At 48.7% G+C, this 21,017-nt stretch overlaps 1 long non-coding RNA gene across 1 annotated transcript; it reads right to left on the bottom strand.

The window, feature by feature from the left end:
• Positions 1–5,206: 5,206 nt before the first annotated feature.
• LOC139029775 (uncharacterized) lies at positions 5,207–14,602 on the bottom strand. The gene is made up of 2 exons (XR_011481965.1): positions 13,970–14,602; positions 5,207–5,677 (listed from the first exon to the last, which is right to left on the bottom strand). It is a non-coding gene; the product is annotated as an uncharacterized lncRNA (long non-coding RNA).
• Between the last annotated feature and the right edge of the window lie 6,415 nt (positions 14,603–21,017).

Genomic DNA, 21,017 nt, shown 5'->3' with positions numbered 1-21,017 from the left:
AAAGTGCGTGGAGTGTGAGGAGGAGGCTGGCAGAAATGCCGAGCAGGGCCTGAACCAGGGCAGAGCTAGCAATAGGTCACAGTGAAAAGTGATTAACAGATTGATGCACTGGCTAGCGTCGCCTCCTGCTATTAGAGCAAAGCCTCAGAGTCTTTAGCAACCCAGTGCTCTAGGCCGACAGTGTGATGCAAGCACACACGGTGAAACCAGACTGCCATCAAATTCACTTCTTTCTTTTTCTCCCCCTCCCCCGTTTTTCTAGATAGAATAACCCAGGATCCTTGGCTGATGGCACCTGGCTAGCTATGATGTCAGTGTTTGGTCTTTGGCGCAGCTATGGCTAGGGGGGTCATGGGTGGCAAATGGGAAATGAGAATGTGAGAAGAGAGATGTTTTTTACCCCATTTTTTATTCTCCAGGCCTTCTTCCCAATGAAGAAATCTCTATGGTCGCTTCTCAATCTGAAGAAGGTCAGGCCAGAACAAGGAAGGAAGAAATTGGTCTTTAAAAGTGTTTCATCAGTGACCAAGAGGACGACTGACCCGTGCTGGTCCTGCACCTGCCCCCCACCACAAGCACACAGGAAGGCTACAACACTGTCCAAGCCCTGTCCCCCTGTGACCACCTGGAAGCTGCGGACCTGAACGCTGATTATGAAAACAGACTTCTCTCAAAGCCAGGGTTGCAAATGTCTGCTAGGACAGGCCCTGAGCAGAAGTCTTGACCCTCATTTAAATGTACTGTGTATTGGTCACTGAAGATCAGGCTATGTGCTGTAACAAATAGCAATGATCTCAGTGGACTTCACCAGGGAAGTGTTCATTTTTCCCTTGCATAAGCTCCAGTGCGGGTGATCCTGGCGAGCTGGCTCTCCTGAGTGGTGCTCCTCCAAATAGCGAGCAGGGGTCCCAATTCCTCACATCTGGAAACTTGGATGGAATCTTGGACATTGGCGCCTCTCAGATTTTACTGTGCAAAACCCTCTCTCGGAGGGTGACCCACTGCCAGAGACTGTGACTCAGCAGGTCTGAGCTGAGACCGTGAATCTGCATTTTGGATGAGGTCCCAGGTGATGCTGATGCTGCCTGGACCACACTTTGAGCAGAACCTTTCTACATGTTCATCTGTCCCCAGCTGGAAGGCTACAAGAGGAAAAAAAAAAAAAAAACCTCTTTGGGGCTGCAAGCCCTGTCAATATTACCTCTGAAACAGATCCTGAGTCTCTCCATTTACTCTTATTCCACTTTGTGTTCAGCCTTTCTTCTGCAAGGTGGCCAAAAGCATCTTGTTGCAATGCAAACTTTACCTTGAACTTTTAAGACCTTTCCTTAGGCCCTGCTGGATACATCTTCACTGGCAACAGGAGGGAATGCAGATTCCTTAGTGCAGTCCGGAACCCCACACCTCCAGTCCCAGGATACCGATCAGCCTCTTCCACACCCCCCCTGTCCTGGCGCCTAATATGTCACCCACAACACAGTCCCCCAACCTGCAGACCTCTGATAACGCTTGCCACCTGCGCCCTGACTGCTTTTTCTTCCAGGGTAAACGTACTTGTCCGGTAGAGCCTTAATCATCTTCCAAATCCAAACCCAAAGAAACACAAATGGCTGGTGTACTTTTAAAACAATGCTCAGGGAAAGATCAACTCAAATGTGATACCCATACATCCTGTTGGAAAATGATGAATGTTTTCATCTGTAAGGTAACGGTAGGGGAAACGGTTGATAGTATCATACCGATGGCAGAGGTGGAGAAAGCTGGTATTTCTATAGCCAACTGGTGGGGAGATACTTGTGTGTGTATAGCTACTTGGGCTGTGGGTGGGTGGGGGGACAACTGCTATATAGTTAATGACTTAACAAATGCATGTTTCTATATCTTTCCCATCAAACATACATAGTTATTAACAAGAAGACTAGAGCAGGACATTTAGTGTAATACTGGTTACAATATGAAAAATAAAAAATTACACAAATGCCCATCAACAGAACAACGCTACTGATTATGAACACACTGTCAATGTCAGAAGATCAGCTGGTTCTCTGAGCACTCACTGGAGAGCCCTCTGGGCATACTGGTGAGAAATAAAATGCAAGGAGAAAATTGATATGTGTAGTCTGACATAATGCATGTAAACATCCACTGACACGCAGAAACATACAGACACACTGTCAATATCTCCCAGAGCAACAGACTCAGAGATTCGCATCTAACTAATAACCTGTGGGCTTAGGGATGGAGGGGCACTTGTCCTGAAAGTTATCTCTGAATGTGCAGTGTTTTACAGGTGATATCTTACAGGTGATGCATGTATTATCTGAACAACTAAAATTTAATAATTTTCCTAAAAGCCCAAATGTTTTTGAAGCTTTCTCAGTCTCTCTGGCAGAATCTGTTCTTCTGGTGTCTTGTGCTTTTGAATTATTTGAATGTTGTGTCTGCATGCTTTTGAATTGTTTGAGTGTTCTGTCTTGTGGTTATCTGTTTACACGCATATCTCCTTCATTTGTCCACATGTTCCCTAAGGATGGAGGCATTTCCGGTCTGCCTCTGTCATCTGGCATTTAACCAGGGGCTTTGTATACAGAAGATGCCCAGCACACAGGAGTCGGCCAGAGGGTCTCACCGAACCCTCTGCGTCATGAGCCCCTGGGTTTACAGCCCCCTCGGTGGGGTCATTTTGCCCAGCCCACGCAGAGGGCTGGCAGGAAGCAGGCCACTCCATGAGCACCTGCAGTGCCAAGGTGTTTGGACTAATAAAGCTAAATTCAGTTGTTGGAACACTGGCATACTCCTGCGAGGGCTATGCATCCCCCCGCCATCCCCCAGCACGGCTATCCTAATGTTCTCCACACTCCAGCAACTGAAGGGTTAAGGCCTGACCCAGCGGGGGCATCCAGAACCGGCTCCAGAGCTCTGTGCCAGTGATGACGGGTCTCACTGGTTGTCACACATCATGAGGGTCACCCCTCAGCAGTGGCAAGAGGCAACAGTGTGGAGGCCTTCTCGCCAAGGTGTTAACAGCATCCTCACAGAACCTTCAGGACGTTGCTCCTCTCTACCAGAGGCTGAGGCCCAGAGGCCGGTCTGAACCAAGGGGCGTGAGGACAGAGCCAGGACTCCATCCCGGTCTTGTCTCACCTGGCTCCCCTATCCTTCTCCCCACGACTCCGCTCCAGGCTCTGGGGACCGCTGGACCGGAACCACAGACGCATGCGCCACGTGAGCTGGAAACTGCAGCCCCTGCAGGAAGCACGCCTGCCGCCGGGTCGGGTCCACGGCCCCCGCCCCTCGGCCACATGCCCTCCTCCCCACACCTTTGAGCCCAGCCCGCCCCACTTGGCGCCACGGGGCCCTGCACTTTCTGCCGAGCTGGCTCCTTCTTCCAAGAACTCGCCACGGCCCCGAGTGCACAGGAGGCTTTGGCTGAAAGGGTCAATGTATCAGGTTAAACGAAAACCTCTCTAGGATTGTGAAAGAGCCTTGGAGGACAGACTGAGACCTGCCTGCTCCGGGGACCTGAAGGTTCAGATGTTTCTGCTGTTCAGTGGCACAACATGGGCATGAAAGAGAAGGAGATAAATGTTTGGTGTTTTTTTCACCCACAAGACACTTTAATCAAATTCTCCAAAGAAGGGGGAAAAAAAGTTAATTAACGTGGTTGGCATCCCAGACCCAACAAGTGACGTGTGTAACTGAAGCTAAATGTCCCGGGCTCCGGGGTGTGCTGGAGGCGGCGGCTGGGGGGTGATGACCACTGGTTATGACAATGCGGTGTGCGGGGCCGGAAAAAGGGATGTCTGCTTCTGTAGCAGCACAGACGGGAGGAGCCCTCTGCTCCCCTTAATCGCAAATCGAGCTGAATGACATTGGAAGTGGTAATAATTTCCTCCAGGAATTGCAGCTGCCCCGCTGCCTTGGTTCTTATTCCCAATCAGAGTGCCTTTAGCCGGCTCACTGCAAGCAGCAGCTGAACCCAATGCCAAAACCATCCACAACAGGGCTGCAATTAATCCAGGAGGGGAATGAGTTATTTCTCTGTTGACGAATGCATTTGAAAAAGCAGCGCATGGCAGATGCCTTCTTTTTTTTTTTAATGAAGATATCAGTTCTGAATCCCTATAGAAATACATTCATATGTTTCTATGCCCAACAATCCCGAACTGGAGGGTGTGAGACAGAGAGTTCCTCTCAAGTAACGTGCACCCCTAGCCCTGCAATTTGCCTTTGGGGCACTTTCCTCAATCGTAGTGGCTTAGAAAAATCAGTCCCTACTCTCACCTCAGTTTGGCTGGGAGACGGGAGGAGTGGTGGTGGTGATTTTGATACCCACCTTCCTTCCTTCCTTCCTTCCTTCCTTCCTTCCTTCCTTCCTTCCCTCCTGCCTTCCTTCTTTTTTCCTTTCTCTCTAAGGCCAACATACCAGAAGCCAGGATCTCATTGCCATCCTGCCAGCTCAAGTGTCCCCTGTGGCAGCAGTGAAGGTGAGACTGCCCTGGAGAGGGACAGTAAGCGTGATTTAAATGATGTATAGACACGATTGTGAAACATGTGCTGAAAATTGCATAAATACAAACAGGGCAATTTGAGAACACCACAATTATGTTAGAATTGTTTTAAAAAAATAATCAAAAGATAGACGTCTACACAGCACTACACACCACTCCACAGGTGTGTACAGTGTCTTGACCCCCTCCTGCCTCCCCCCCCCCAACACACACTTCCTAGCAGGACCAAGCACCTTCAACTTTTGATTAGGACCCTCAGAAATGTGAGGTTCACTGAAAGGACAACCTCCTTCCTTTAACTAGTGTTTGATACCTTACCCTTCTCTATGATTACGTTGTTCTGTAGCTTTGTAGTCCTGTTTTATTTTGTTGCCATCTCCTCCTTAGAAATCAAACTAGAAGCTATTTATGGTCATGTAGGCTCTAAACAAGACAGAGAATGACAGGAGAAGGACAAGGGGATGTCCCAGCATCACAGGGTTGAGAAGGAGAAAGGATGTAAGTTACATGGAGGCAGAAGAGGAGTTGATAGATGGAGAGAAAAAGACACGTAAGCATCTGTGCCCAGAGTGACATGTGTGGGATGCCCAGCCCCATCACTCCAGGATGCTCTGAGGCCCAGCATCAGCAGGAAGGGGGCACACCTCAGAAACCCAGTCTCAAGCCGCACCCCAGCCCCAAAGAAGGAATCTGCATTTTCAGTCTGCAATCTGCATTTTAATACAAAGCCCGGTGATGCCCAGGCGTGGCAAGTCTGAGAAACACTGCTGGGGCCTTTAGTGAGAGGTGGGCAGAACTACCCTGCAGTTGGGGGTTGACGCCTGTCCCCGCGTTCTCTTCCTCTCCCCGACAGCTCGCCAGCTCGCCACAGACACGCGACTGGACCCCGCGAGTGACTCAGCAGCTTCTGACTTGTTATGGACGGCCAGAGAGGCTGCTTGAGCTGCTCCAGCCCAGGACGACTTGGAGACACAGCGTGTCCCTTGTGAAAACAGCCAGTGCAGAAGCGGGGATCTTTGTTCTTTCTCTAAACTGCCCCCTAAGATCCGCCACGGCTTTGTCCATCGATTTCTTTTTCTCATCAGGTATTGGTTGAGTGCGTGAAGAAGCACAGCCATCGTGGTGGACAGGATGGGTTCTGTCTCAGAAGCCAAAGGCATGAACACCTTAAAGGGAGAACTCAGAATCATGTATCCATCACTCACTGACGGCCTTAATCAAAATTCCGTAGAAACCTATTTCACGGGGTGGAAGAATGGTCAGAAGAGTCAATATTCGTACTGATCAGCGACTTCTGTAAGCCTAGTTATAAGCATTCTCGAACCTTCAGAGTAATCGTGGCTACAGATTCAAATGTCCCCCTTTAACAAATGAGGAAATGGAGGCTCAGAGTGGCTAAGTGACCTCACCAGGGTCACACACGGAGTAAGTGGTAGACTGGGGTCTGAATCAGGTGACCTACTGTCTTTCTACCAGTGCCCTTTCCACCACATCCATCAACCCTCTGTCACTGAAAAAATAGAAATCAGCCTTCAGAATACACAAAAAGACAGTGTTACTTTAGAGGCAAGGAAAGCATGTAAATGTTAATAAGACCTTTATCCTCTTTGTTAATGGATTATTAAACGAGGTTAATATTACTGTGACAGAGGGGAGAAGAGCATCCATCAAAACGCCCCCAGAGGCCATGTGCACACAGTGCCAAAACAGCGGATGAAAAGAGAAAGCTGCTTGGCATCCGCCTGCTTTGCTTAACTGGTGCCAAGCACACGGATGGAGCGATGGTTGTGCGGATGCTGGCTGAGCAGGAAGTCATCCCCGAGGCTCAGAACGTGGAGGGTTTCCTAGCAAGACGGGGTACTGCTAGTCACTGTAGCAGAGCATTGGGGACCCATTCATTGGTGGTATACTGGATACTATCACTTGTGATGATATTCAAATGGTCTTCTGTGTAGCCCACTGCCTGTCAAAGGCTATCATGGGAAGCTGAGCAGAAGAAAAACAGAGCAAGGGACTAAAGAGCTCTGTCATGTAGGCCGGCAGGTAACCAGCTGGGAAGTGAAGCAGCTTCTGTCTTAGGGAAAGTCAGGAGGCCCCGGGTCCCAACCCACCCACCACTTCCTTGCTCTGTGACCCTGCACGCCTCTTAAGTTTTAACAGATTACTTTGCACGCCTAGAGTTAAGAGGTTATGGTTTAGATTTTCATTTGCTTTGCTTTGTTTAATGGCAGGACTGACTGAGTCATTACTTCTCCAGGCCTCAGTTTCTATATCTATAAAATGGAGATAATGTTACCTACCTCATAATGCTCTTTCTTATGAGCACTAAAGAGAAGAAAAGTGATTGGCAGTGAATGAGGTGCAAAAACCAGGATCCAAACTAGACAGTTGTCAGTATTACTGCACCATTTTTAAGTGAAAAAAACACCAACCATAGTAACAGTACTTAACGCCAAATTTGAAGAATTTATAACTTAAGGGACATCAATAGCCACGTGGAAGGCACTGATGCTATTTAATGAGAGACACAGAAATGGAAGGTCATGGTCCTTTTATTGCTATTCGTTGACGGCCCCTCCCTACTACCTTGTCCGTGAAGGCATTTCAAACAGAAGCTAAGCTAACACGATTCCAATACGTGGCTTTGCTTGAATCTGCCCAAATAGGGAAGCAGGACCCAGAGCGTTTAGGAGGATGGAGTCTGTGACCCACAGACAGCAGAACGACTGCAGTGCTTGGGGGCAGATTCACACATCCTAATGAGTCACCCTGTGATAGGAGCCTGGAAATCTACATTTCTGAGCCATCCAGATGGTGCCTCAGCACACTGAAGTCTGGCAAATACTGATCTACGTTAGGGTTTTTGAAAAGAAAGTGACCCAACAGAGTATACAAAAAAAAAAAAAAAAAACCATTAAAGTTTCTGTCCTCAAAATTATTTTTATTTCTTCTATGTTTAAAACCAGTTTTTCACACATTGTACAGGCCATAATACATTAGTGTGTTGTGTGTGCTCAGTCGCTCAGTCTTGTCCAACTCTTTGGGACCCCGTGGACTGTAGCCCGCCAGGCTCCTCTGACCATGGAATTCTCCAAGCAAGAATACTGGAGTGGGTTGCCAATTTCCTATTCCAGGGGATCTTCCCCACCCAGGGATCGAACCCTGTGATGCCTGCATTGCAGGCAGATTCTTTACCAGATTCTTTACCACTTCACCATCTGGGAAGTCCCATAATAAGTTAGTACAATACTCTTAAAAAAATACTTAAAAAAAAATCAGTATGTATGTATACCATGTCTACATATCTGTGTGCGCACACACACACACACACACACACACACACACACACACCCCATTATACATTCAGAAGAACCCAGAGACTCTCATCTGGGATACTGATTCCCTGGGGAGCACACCCCTCGGTCTGCCCCTCTGGATTTTGGCTCGCTGCACTCTTGGCAGGAGAACAGTGGCAAACCCCTTCAACAAGCGCCTGAAGTCCAGGTTTTCTGTGTCGTTGCTCAAAGGGGAGCCACGTGCTGGAGGTGCCAGCAGCAGGGGGCCCCGCGGAAGCTCCTTATGGAGACCTCATTTCTAAAGGCTGATGTACATTCTTGTTCACACAGAGAATCACTTCAGCCCTCTGCCTAACGATGAGCTATGTCGAGTGAGGGCTACCCTTTTCCCGCACCTCCTGTTCTGTGTAGATTCATATGTTTAAGCAAGCTAATAAATTCATCAATTCCTTTATCCAATGAACATTTATTGAGTGTCTAATAGGTCTGTTATTGTTCTTGGCACTGAGACTCAGCAGTGAGCAAAACAGATGAAGTCCCACTACTCATGACCTTACTTTCTTATGGGGGATGCCAAAAACCAATGTAAGCCAGTGAGTAAGAATGAAGACTGTCAACTGTTGGTTCACATAAAGCCTATGCAAAGCACTAAGATAAGCTGAGGTTCTAGCGAGAAACAGGGGTAGTGCTGGGAGAGAAGACTTCTCTAACAGGCAAGTTCCCGGAGTTTAATTCCCATGCTTTCCAACTTTGAAAGTTACAAGAAGATATGCTCTATAAAACACAGCTTCCCTGGGGGCTCAGGAGTAAAGAATCCACCTGCGATGGAGGAGACACAGAAGACACAGGTTCTATTCCTGGGTCGGGATGATCCCCTGGAGGAGGGCATGGCAACCCACTCCAGTATTCTTGCCTGGCAAGTCCCGTGGACAGAGGAGTCTGGCAAACTACAGTTCACAATGTCACAAAGAGTCTGATAGGGTTAAAGGGACTTAGCATTCAGGCACGCATGCTCTACAAAACATGGGGAGCACTCAGGAGGAGGGCACAGGGCTCAGGAAACAGAGACGCAGAGTGAGAGGCCGAAAGGATGCCTAGGACAGTGTGAACGGAGATCCCAAGACCACAGCTGGGAGCCATCACGCGAGCCACCAACCCAGGCTGGACCAGGTCAGAAAGCTCAGAGAGCATTTCCCAAGAAAATGATGTCGATAGAATATCCTAGTTTGAGAGGATTTACACCAGTGGTGAGAAGGATGGGGGAAGACTAATTATGTCATGAACTGTGCAAACTAATAATATTTGCACCAACAGTGATGACAAGCATTGTCAGCTTCCAAAGAAACAAAGCCCTGAATGAAAAAGGCATCACACTGAACATCAGGCCCCAGCTCTGAGATGAGTTTGCACAGCCATTACCCCGTAAATGTCAAGTATCTGGCTGAGCAAAGTTATACATAAGCTTTTTGGGAGGACAGGTCTGGGAAATAAGAATATATGTAGTCGGCCCTGGAAGTCGGGCAGGGTTGTGTGGTTGCTATGAACGAAACCTCAATTCTCATCTTACTTAGCTGGAAGAAAACAGAAAGTGGACTAATCTTAAAACCGAACATATGGTGCCCAGAACTGAGCTCCCCAAATGGCATGGCTATGGAACCAAGACCCTTCTGTTCTGAACATAGCTGTTAAAGCAGTTGTAAGTGGGTGAAGGTTGGGTCCTGGTTTTATGTCAATAACCCCTATTTCCCACACTTGTATTGATGGCTGCTTCTTGATTGAGCTGTGCTAAGAAAAATACACAAGATCATGATAGCGCCAGGAAGAAGCTTGGAGACATGGTGACACAGCCATACTTTGGCAAAGAAAATGAAATTCCCCATTTTGCTTCTCACTATCCACCCCCAGCACCTCATAAAAGAGAGCAATTCACACAAGAACACATTGTGACTTAAAAAATAAATAAATAAACATTCGGATCACAAATGTTTTCTTGTAGTGCAAGCAATAACATTAGCTGGGCCCATCTTTTAATTACATGGTTTGGCCATGCAAATATTCACAGACATTTTTAGTAAGGCAATGGACTTTTATTTAAATGTGTAATATAAAGAGCTCTCCTACAACTGCTGATCGGAGCTTCTTTCTTATTTATTGCCTTCTCTTCTCTCATGCTCCGGCCTTGCCCCAACAATAAAATCCCACTTAGCACTTGCTTTTTCCAAAAAAACATCATTTTTCACCATCTTAGGAGTGAAGAGAAGAGGACATGGAAGGAGACTTCTTTCTTTCTCTTTTTTAAGAGACTAACATTCTCCTCCCAAATATTTAATCATAATTATATTAAGAAACATTTATAAAAAGTTAAGTAATAAAATTAAATAGGTTGGAGAAAAACAGAGAAGCAGACAGCAAGGATTAAGTGTAGTAATATAAAGAATAGATTATATTTAATGAAAATTTCCTCAGTGTTCAACATTTTTATTATACTTAATAGTGCTGGGCTTCATTTTTGTCTCCAGTAATTGTGTGTCCATAATGAATGGCCATTCTTATTCCCCCATTGAGCCCTGACAGAAATTAATAAACCTAATTCTGTAGGTTTAAGTTTAATTTTGTTGAAATATATAAAGTAGTTACATATTCACTTAGCAGCCAACTGAAATGCCGCAGCCCCAAGCTTCTCAGCAACTTTATAATGAGTCAATTGTTTTCTGGGTCTTCCTCTCCACCTTCTCGCTCCTGACTTGTTTGTGATGCTTCCAGCTCCAGAGGACATGCATGGCCACAGAGGTGGAACAGTGATCAGGGTGCACGTTGTAAAAGGTACAATTATGTGATCTAGTCCCTTTCCAAGAACAGCTGTTAATGATTGCTAAGCATTCTCTGCTGGTTAACAGTTTGATCAAGAAAGTATGTCATAAAAGAGTGGGGGATGAGCGCTAAACAAGCCCCCAGTCCTCAGCAATAAATAATGTGCATGGTCTGGTGGCCAGGGCTCAGGGAGTATGGAATCTTCTTTTAGGATTCAAGTACCAGAGTGGGCTTCCATAAGGATTTGGCCTTGGGGAATTAGAAGGGCTTCAGAGGAGCCTTGGGATTGCATCTGACCCGTCCACCGATTAGTAACTGACTACAGATGCCTTTTCAGAGAAAAGTCGGCTATACCCAGGGATCATCACGCCCTCCTCCCTCCACCTCTCTCTCAATCCCTCCCTTCGTTGGTTCCTTCTTCATTCAAATGTTTGACTTTATCACATACTCTCAGTTTAGGACTAAAATGACCAGCACAACCCAACATGATCCTAGACCTCATCGAGTCCATCTTTCATCTTTTTTTAAAGGTTAATTCACAAATAAACACAAAAGTGTGACTGTCAGAGTGGTGTGGCAAAGAAGACACACAGGGAAGGGGACAGGCCCGTGAAGGTCACTAAGTGCTTCCCCGAGGAAGTGACTACAGGGACAAGATCGCAGGGAGAGGAGGACCTGGCAGGAAAAGTGGGCATGGGTGGCATTCCAGGGATGGCGGCCTCGTGACTAATGAGAGGCCCTAGGACAGGAGGAGGAGTAGGAGGAGGGAGATGAGATTTCCCAGAAGAGGCCCCACGGGCCACTCTGAATCCCAGGGCGTTATCACCAGAATGATGAGGACCACCTGAAGGTCCTGAAGGGTCAAGAGACTTGCTCAGAGCTGGTGCTATGAGCCCTGGGTGAAATAGGGCTAGAGGGAAGCTTGTTCATATCATCACCCGTTTTTAAAATGAAGAGATTGACACCAGGAAGTTTAATCAACGCTTGAGCACGAGCCAAGTGTTGTGACTCCAAGTGTCTTTTCCCTTCGCCTTATCGGCCTCCACTCCTGGGATCTCTATCAGACCTATTGACCAACCTCAATAAAGAGGGTTCAAAGTACCACGCCCGTGAACTTGCTTCTGGAGTAACAGGTCACTGCATATAGTTAATATCTTCAGAATGCTTTCTAGTAATATCTTCAAAGTACTCTAAATAGACACTAAAGGACGAGGTAACCAAGACGGTTCTGGACACACCATCCCGTAGTAACCCCATTATGTAGATAAGCTATGTGAAGGTAGATGCCAGAGATTTATAGCCCCATAGCCTCCATCTCATTTTCCTACGTTATTTCTGCTCTCAGTTGTGACTTTATATACAATAGTGGAATGTCAACACACAGGGGCTTTGGAGTGGACCCAAAACCACCACACTGGGACTCAGGAGACTAAAGATCGAGTCCCAGCTCCTGCCTCCAAGTCCCGTGGGTCCCCAGACAAGACTTTCCTTCTGTCTGGGCCTCCGTCTCCAGGCAGCGGGTTCTAAGATCTGACAGTTCCAGCTCCTGAGTTGGAGAAGGAGGAGTTGGCCCAGGAAGGAGGCTCTGGCCACCCCTTAACTGTAAGGTAGTGGCCCTGCAGACCAGGGGAACCTCACTGGGCCATGCTCGACCCGCCTAATCAGAACAGGAGGGGAAGACAGAAGGCAGCCCGCGAGAGTTAGATTTCCAGGTTGCAGTTAAAACTGCTGTGTGACCTCATGCACATGAATAAACTTCGCTGGGCCTCAGTTTCCTCATCTGTTAACTCTCAGTCAACAAATCTGCCGGCCAGATATCCCACCTGCGCTGTGGACAATAGCGAAGATGTCCGTGTGGCTCCGTCCCTAACTGAAGCAGATGCTCCGTGAACATTCTGCACCATCCTGCTCTTACTTCCCACCCATTCTTTCAGACCCCCTTCTCTTCCTTTCTCCTTGGCTCCTCTCCCTTCCATCCACACGTTTATCTTGTTTTTCCCTCCCCCGGGGAGAATGGCAGTAGTTCTTGACAGCTCACCTCCATACCTTCTTCTATTGGGGAATCTATTATTCTTTGATGTGAACTTCATTTCTTTAGTCAAATGCAAATGGGAGCTTCGGATTATACCAACTGGAAATGGTGTGATTCCCACCACTGATAGAGCCGAGAGCTTTCTCAGTCCTTGACACCTCCATGGGTCTACATGGACCTGATTCTACTGGGAGAAGTTGTTTAGCAGGGGTGTGGGGGATCATGACGAGAACTCCCAAATGATGTCTCATAGGAAGGAGGACAAGCGCCATGGAGGAGGAAAGAGACACGGGAAGGAGACAGCCTGGTCTCCAAGATCCACCCCAGGAGGGCCCTCCCGTCAGGCCTCCAGAATCAGACCCAGAATCTGCTCCTCTGGGGGCTCAACAGACGGAAGCTGCTCTTCTGCCTCCCGAGGTTATAAGTTCACGTACATTGAGTGTGTGTGTTGGGGGAACGTGCCGTCGATAAGAACAGGCGATTATCTTGAGGCTGTTCCCCTGGCCCTGCTCTCCCTCACTTCTCTCTGAACCCTGATCTCTCCGCCGGGACCCCATCACTGCCAAGCCGCAGACTCCAGCATCGCTTTGCCTTTTGAACCACACGCCCCCGGACACACTCACACACACACACACACACACACACACACACACACACACACACACAGAACAAGGAAAGGCCATCTTCTGATAAGCGGATCAATTAGCAGCCTGGTTATCGGTGGTTATCAGTCCCCCTTCTTCCTATCAACACCAGGAAAGGGGGGGTTTAAGATTCCAGAAATCATAAGCAACCCCTTTTCCCGAGTGGAGGACAGGTCGTGGTAATGAGTGATAGTGTTTGGCATCTGCTGTTGCCAAATAGAATTTTTTTAAAAAATTTTTTTCCGGGAGCTTGTGAAGAAGGAGAAGGCTTAGGAAATGCTTTTGTTTGTTTGTGAGTGTTGGGCTGGACACCAGCCCTTATCTACTTGGGCAGGGCCAGCCTTAGGTATTGCCTTTATCTATCTCGGGATTGTAAAAGCCAAAAAGTTAATAGTAAACAGGACGATGTTCCTGAAAGCAGCAGTGCACACACACGAGATAGAATGCTATAAATGAAGGTACTTAAGCTGACTATCAAATGGTTCATCCAACTCACCCATTGGTCCGTCCACCTCACACCTAACATCCATCCACCCACATCTTCCTTCCATCTATCCATCCATTCACCCCTCTACCCATCAGTCCATCTTTCCATCCATCCATCCATCACGCATCCATCTATACATCAACAGATACCTTCTGAGCATGCTAACATTTTAGGTTCCTGGACAGTACCTTGATTTTCTGCAGTGAACCAGGTAGCCACATTTCCTGCCACGTTAAGTCCTCAGCTGAGGATGGCATGTGGGTAATTAAACAGCCTGCAGGACAGTGTGATAAGTACTGAGATAGGAGGAGTTCAAAGTGCAGGGAGAGAGGACATCCAGCCGACACGTAACTCGGGTTTGGAGACGCTTGCCGGGCGGGAGGGCTGCCTCTGAGGGCGCGTGTGTAGCTGGGTGGACGGAAGCAGCAGCAGGGACTTAAACAGGGCTCCACCGCTTACTGAGCCCCAGTGCTGGCCAGACACCAGGCTTGGCAGGTCACAGATTTTCCTCTGGTTTGTTTTCCCAGCAACTAGAGAAAATGGAGGTTCTATGCAGCGAAGCTGAAGTGCCTTGAACGATGGCCGACTTCACCAGTGGCCTGGCTTTCTCCTGCCCCTCTGCCCTCATTCTAGGACGTCATGAGTTCCCCTGCTCCGCACCTCTCTCAGGCTCATCAGGGACTTGGGGAACCAGCGGCTTCTGACACATTCTCCAACCAAGATGGCTTAAGCGGGACTCTGGGTTCAAACGAGCCTACCCTTAAATTCCTGTAATATCTCCTGGCAGTATGACTCTGGGTGATTTCCTAACCCCTCTCAACCTCAATGTGCTAGGCTGTAAAATGGGGATAATAACAGTTTCTATCTCACAGCTTTATGAGAAGTTAAATAGGCAAAGTGCTAAGTTCAGTGTATGTTGCTATGTTATTATTTTATACAGAAATAACACAGTAGTCTCTACAGAAGTAGCTTTGAGTTGCAGGAGGGAAGACACACAGACGCAGAGGAAAACTGTCTCAACGCTTTTGGTGGAGGCCAAACAAAGGGGCCTTTGTGTTTTCTTGTCCTTTAGCCAGAGGGACACCTGGGTGACACCCTGGGAGACCGGGATGAGGTCCCGAGGTGTCAGAGGACCACGCCGGAAGCCACCCTCGCTGACAAACAGCTCTCGCATCTTCCAGCCTTGACTTCCCCCAGCTCAGATACCTGAGACTTTAGGGCGGCCTCTTGGGATGAGTCTGGGTTCTAAGCCTCTTCCAGCTCCTTGGGCGCCTTGGACCACGGAAGTGGTGACTGACAGTCGTCCCTCATCCTCCAGAAACACCTGGACAGACTCAAAGTCCTTGAGGAAGAAGAGCCCCCCTCCATTTCTGAACCCCGCTTTTGGAACGTGTTCGGAAGTGGTTGCAGGTGTGGTGGAGGCCCCTTCAGCCTGAAGGGCTGGCCCCCGGCTCGGGGTCCCCGAGGCACTCTCCCCGAAGTGCGCCCTCTCTGGGCCTGCTTTCCCACTATTTTTCCCCAAGTTAATGTGCTTCTCAGATTCCTGCCAACACACTTGGTTTTGTCATGTTGTTTGCTAACTTGAACCACCTTAATGAAATATTCATACTCCTTTCTCTGTTGGAGCAGTCCACTCCGGTTCTCAGAAATTCTCTGTCTTGTTTTCGAAGATCCACAGGAACAGGATCCCCCCAGAGTGAGGCCTGGGACCCCCCCAAGTTGAGGCCAGCAGAGGGGCTGAGAGAGTGCTCCTCCAAACAGGAGGGGACTGGGGCCCCGGTCTCGGGCTCCTCCCAGGGAAACCGGGGGCAGAGTACGAGTGGGGCGCCCTGGCACAAGGCGCCGCTCCGGGGAATGGAGAGACCCCTGCCCGGAGGTGAACGCCTCGGTCGTCTGCGGCGGGGCACCCGCAGCGGCCCGCGGAGGCTGAGGGAAGACTGCCACCTGTTGAGTGCCGGCGATACTGTGCTCCCGCAAGGGCTCTGCGCCCAGGCAGCGCCTGCAGATCACCCGTTGCTCAAGGGGTGCCGTGGGCCCCAGTGGCCGCTGCTACCAGGAGGGGCCTGCTCGCATCACAAAGCCAGCCCGGAACCCCTGCCCACCCGTCGGGAACACGGCCCACTCACCACTCTCTTTAGATGCTGCTGCATTTTTTTTTCTTTTTTTTCTTTTTTATTAGTTGGAGGCTAATTACTTTAGAATATTGTAGTGGTTTTTTGTCATACATTGACATGAATCAGCCATGGATTTACATGTGTTCCCCATCCCGATCCCCCTCCCACCTCCCTCTCCACCCGATCCCTCTGGGTCTTCCCAGTTAACTAAAGTTTTTCTTGAAAACCATAAAGAGCCCAGAGTCCTGAGAGGACAGGTTGACAAGGCATCACAGAGCATCCACGTCTGGAGCAGAACCCGCTGTCCTGGGAGCAGCGCCGTCTCTTTGGTCACGGGTCCCTCCCACCAGGGTGACCGGTGTCCTGACTCCCCTGATACCTCCCCAGGTCAGCCCGGCCTGTGCTGGCCTGTGCGCAGTGAGCCGTGCCCGGGGCAACGATCCTCGCCCGTGTGTCACTCGTGTGACTCACCCGCCCCCTGTGCTAGGAGGAGCTGTGCCTTTTGGGGTGGGGTGCGTGGTCGTGCGTGAGAACTGCCGAGACTCTGGAGATCGATGACTCCAGTCCCATCGTTTCCTCGAGAGAGGAGCAGGCACAGAGACGGCAGTGGTTTGCCTGAGGTCACACAGCTTGCACCGAGGCAGCGCCCCTCTAAGATAAGGCTCCTATGCTAACAGTGACAGCTAAGGCAGGGCCTCAGTAGTAAGGCGCCAGTCTCCCCTCACAGACACCAGGGCATGGGGCTTTGTAATTAGGTCCATTCTAAGAGCTCCCAAGGGTGTTGGGGTCACCTCACCCCACTCAGCATTTTGCACACCATGTTTATTTCGAGTGAAAGTGTGTCCAGCTCTTTGCAACCCCATGGACTGTAGCCTGTCAGGCTCCTCTGTCCATGGAATTCTCCAGGCCAGTATATTCAAGTGAGGAGCCATTCTCTTCTCCAGTGGATCTTCCTGACCCAGGAATTGAACCGGTGTCTCCTGCCTTGCAGGCAGATTCTTTACCAGCTCAGATATTCAGATGCTTGCTGACTGAATGAATGGATCCAGTACCTTGCTGCTCTCATCCAGATGGTGCATCCTGGATATCACGGGTCCTGATTCTCTCACCAGGTGTGATGAGGACAGATGAGATGGTGAGTGGGTAAGCGCAAGGAAGATAGTTACAAAAGGAAAACTCATGCAACAGACAGCCTCCACTGCTTCCCCTCAGAGGGTTTGGCCGGGACTGCATTTGTACCTCCAGCGCTTACGCACTGTCCTGGGGGATCCTTCAAAGCCTCAGTTTTCCGATCTGTACAAGCAGCACTTTATAACAGCACGCCTGTGAGTTATTAATGAAGAAGCCAGGCAAGCAAAGGACATCGCGTGCGCTCAGCAGGGGGTCGCTGGTTGTCACCGCTTCTTACCGTTAGGAACGTGGATCCAGCCAGTCATCCGCGCCGTTTAGCAGGCTTCTTACCGAGAGCCATCCTAGATAGGGCACGAGCGGGGGTCAGATCTCCAAGAGTGGGGGTTAAGCTTCTCATTAAAGAGCTAGAAAGGGCTAGAGACTTTGGGTCAGGCTCATTCCTCCTACTCATCTCGGCTGCCTTCCCCTTTAAGACGCCTCCCCTGCCCCCCCCTCACCCCCGGGGCCACCCTTCTCCCTCCCCTTGAGCACTCTGGTCGCCTCTGTTGGAGATGGCTTGGCTTTACTGTCACCACCATGCAGTGGCGGGGGCCAAGCCTTGTCTTTCAGCTCTGGTGTCAGCTCCCAGGACCAGCACGGTGCCCCGGAGACTCGAAGGCGTGTCACCAACCAGGCAGCTTTGGAGAGGCGCTAAACTGCAGGGTGATTACCCAGGTTCTCCACTGGGGCACAAGACACCACCCCCGTTTCCTCCTTGATTGGAATAACTATTTTAAAATAAAAGGAAAGAAAATTCTCCCATGACCCCTCCAGCCACAGATGATGACTTTAAACTTTCAGGACTCTGCCTTCTAGTCTTCTAGCTAAGCACATTGGGAATAGGGTTAACATTCTCTCTTTGCTGTCAGTTTTATTTGTAGACTTTTTCTCTTGACACTACACTGTTTGCATTTCCCCAAGCTATTTAATACTGTTCTTTAATAACAATAATGACCTGATGGAATCATGGGGACATATTCAAACATATTCCACAATTCCTCTTCACTCACATTTCTTCTAATGTTTTGATATAGACAATTCTGTTTCATGAGGATAGACTTCCTGAATCGAGGTCAGTTGGTTATGGAGTTGTTTTTTTTGTTTTTAATTTACATTTCTTAAAAAAAAGAGAGAGAGTCATGCTCCTATTGCAAGGAGGCTTAATCCCAAACTGGACAACAGGAAAAGTGAGCACCTTCTCAAGCTAACTTTTACCCATTCACCTTCCCATTTTGTCTCTTGCTACACAGACACACACACACACACACACACACACACACACACGCCTCCTGTCTGAGCCATGCTGGAATACTTGCTGTTAGCACAACAGGCCAGGATGTACATGTTTTCATGTCAGGGCTTATGCACGTGTCTCTTTCACCAGAGGGATACGCCTTCCCTCTCCTGAGCTTGGCCACATCCCTATCTCTTCATGACTCAACTGTTACGTTCTCTTGGTGAGGTTTCTCTAAGCTACCAGGCAAAATGAGGCACCCCTGCCTCCCGGGCCCCTGCCTCCCACTCCTTGATGTTCCCACTGCAACCTGCCTATTTAATAATGATAATTATACTGACCATAATAGTAATCTAGATGTATTGAGCCCTTATCATGTGCTCAGACAGTATTCTAAGCATGTTTCCTAGATTCTCCCAGCACTCACTGCTTTGTGGCTTGACGATCAGTTGGTATGTACATTTGCTCCCCCACACCAGCCCATAAGTGATTTCTGGGAGAGGCTCACCCCATTTTCATCTTAGCAATCCCAACAGCTAGCACAGAGCCTGGCGCAGCAAATGTTCCAGAAATGAATATCAGAACCTCATCCAATTAAGGGCTGTGTTCAAAATGATCGGAGAGCTGAGAAAAGACTCCCTCGATGCAAATCCCATGGTGTACCCCCCAACACACACAGTGGGGGGGGGCGGACCCCTGGAGAAACACTGAGAAAACCACCCAAGAGGTCCTGAACACCATCACGATGCAAACAGTGTCCCCACCCCCAGAGCCCTACTGTTTACACCAAGATCTTCATAGACATTGTTCCTTTAATTCTCTCCCATTGGATCTTGGGAGCCTCCAGAAGACACAACTTTTTCCTTATAGACTGCTTGAAAGGAAAGATACTCAGTGATGGATATGGTCTTTAACAAAACCAGGAGGCTGACCCTGTGTGCACGTCCATTATCTGTCCCATATTTGATTTTATGAGCCCCTGAACACCAGAGTACATCATGAGAAATGCTGGGCTGGAGGAAGCACAAGTTGGAATAGAGATTGCCGGGAGAAATATCAATAACCTTAGATATGCAGATGATACCACCCTTATGGCAGAAAGTGAAGAAGAACTAAAGAGACTCTTGATGAAAGTGAAAGAGGAGAGTGAAAAAGTTGGCTTAAAGCTCAACATTCAGAAAACTAAGATCATGGCATCCGGTCCCACCACTTCATGGCAAATAGATGAGGAAACAGTGGCTGACTTTATTTTTCTGGGCTCCAAAATCACTGCAGATAGTGACTGCAGCCATGAAATTAAAAGATGCTTACTCCTTGGAAGGAAACTTATGACCAAGCTAGACAGCATATTAAAAGCATATTAAAGAGACATACTTTGCCAACAAAGGTCTGTCTAGTCAAAGCTATGGTTTTTCCAGTGGTCATGTACGGATGTGAGAGTTGGACTATAAAGAAAGCTGAGCGCTAAAGAATTGATGCTTTTGAACTGTGGTGTTGGAGAAGACTCTTGAGAGTCCCTTGGACTTCAGGGAGATCCAACCAGTCCATCCTAAAGGAGATCAGTCCTGGGTGTTCATTGGAAGGACTGATGCTGAAGCTGAAACTCCAATACTTTGGCCACCTGATGTGAAGAGCTGACTCATTTGAAAAGACCCTCATGCTGGGAAAGATTGAAGGTGGGAGGAGAAGGGGACAACAGAGGATGAGATGGTTGGATGGCATCACTGACTCAATGGACATGAGTTTGAGTAAACTCCAGGAGTTGGTGATGGACAGGGAGGCCTGGCGTGCTGCAGTTCATGGGGTTGCAAAGAGTCAGACACAACTGAACGACTGAACTGACTGAACTGAATGCCTATCACTGACAAAGTTAAGTTCTTCTTGAGGAAGACGGGGCTCAAAATGATGAAATGATCAACTTGAGTTTGTGCCCAAGAAAGCAGGAGAGCCAGAAGTCAAGGCCAGGTTGATGGACTCAAAACTTGTCTCCATCTTCTCATTCCCTCCGTGCAGACGGGAAACCTTGCAGAGAGCAAGTAACCTAGTTGACTCCCCTGTAAGGTCAGCCCCACTTTCAGAACCACCCTGCCTCCCCACTGGAGAATTCAGGCCACCACATGAGGGTCTGCGAGGTGTCTGGTGCTCCCTCAGTCTCTTGACGGAGCCTGTCTCCAAAATTTGGGTCTGAGAACATCTGGCCGGAGTCCACACCCTTCCTGCCATACTACATCTTAAACTGATTTTCCATGGGCCATGGTTCTTCAGAAAGTGTACGTCAAGATGCTAAAATGTGTTCTGGGCTTGGTGAAGCAATCCTAAATGCCTTTATTAACTACAAGACCTGTCAAAGCTTTAAACAGACTGCACCCACTGAGCATTTCCATGAGGGGCAGAATACACAGCCATTAAGTGGCTAAATTATTTGACTGCAGACCCTTGTTTTTGGAAATCATCAAGTGGAACTAGAGAATGGAATAAAGCACTTGAGAAAAGGCTTTCTCATACTTGGACCCTCATGCCTCAGAAGGTAACTCCAGTCTCGTTGCCTATTTATTTCCTTTCCTAGCTCCTCTGTCTTGTGGTTTCGATCCTGATCGGAAGTTATCAAGCCTCCCTTACAAGAACAGTGAGGCGTGGGCCCCGCCTCTCCTGGCCTGGTCCTCTCCTGATCACACTACGATGCCTGCTTCCTCCTCCAGCTCCCCCCAGACCCTTGTG

This window comes from Odocoileus virginianus, chromosome 20 (assembly GCF_023699985.2).
Source record: "Odocoileus virginianus isolate 20LAN1187 ecotype Illinois chromosome 20, Ovbor_1.2, whole genome shotgun sequence".
Lineage (NCBI taxonomy): Eukaryota > Metazoa > Chordata > Mammalia > Artiodactyla > Cervidae > Odocoileus > Odocoileus virginianus.
This window is presented reverse-complemented; position numbering and strand designations above follow the sequence as displayed.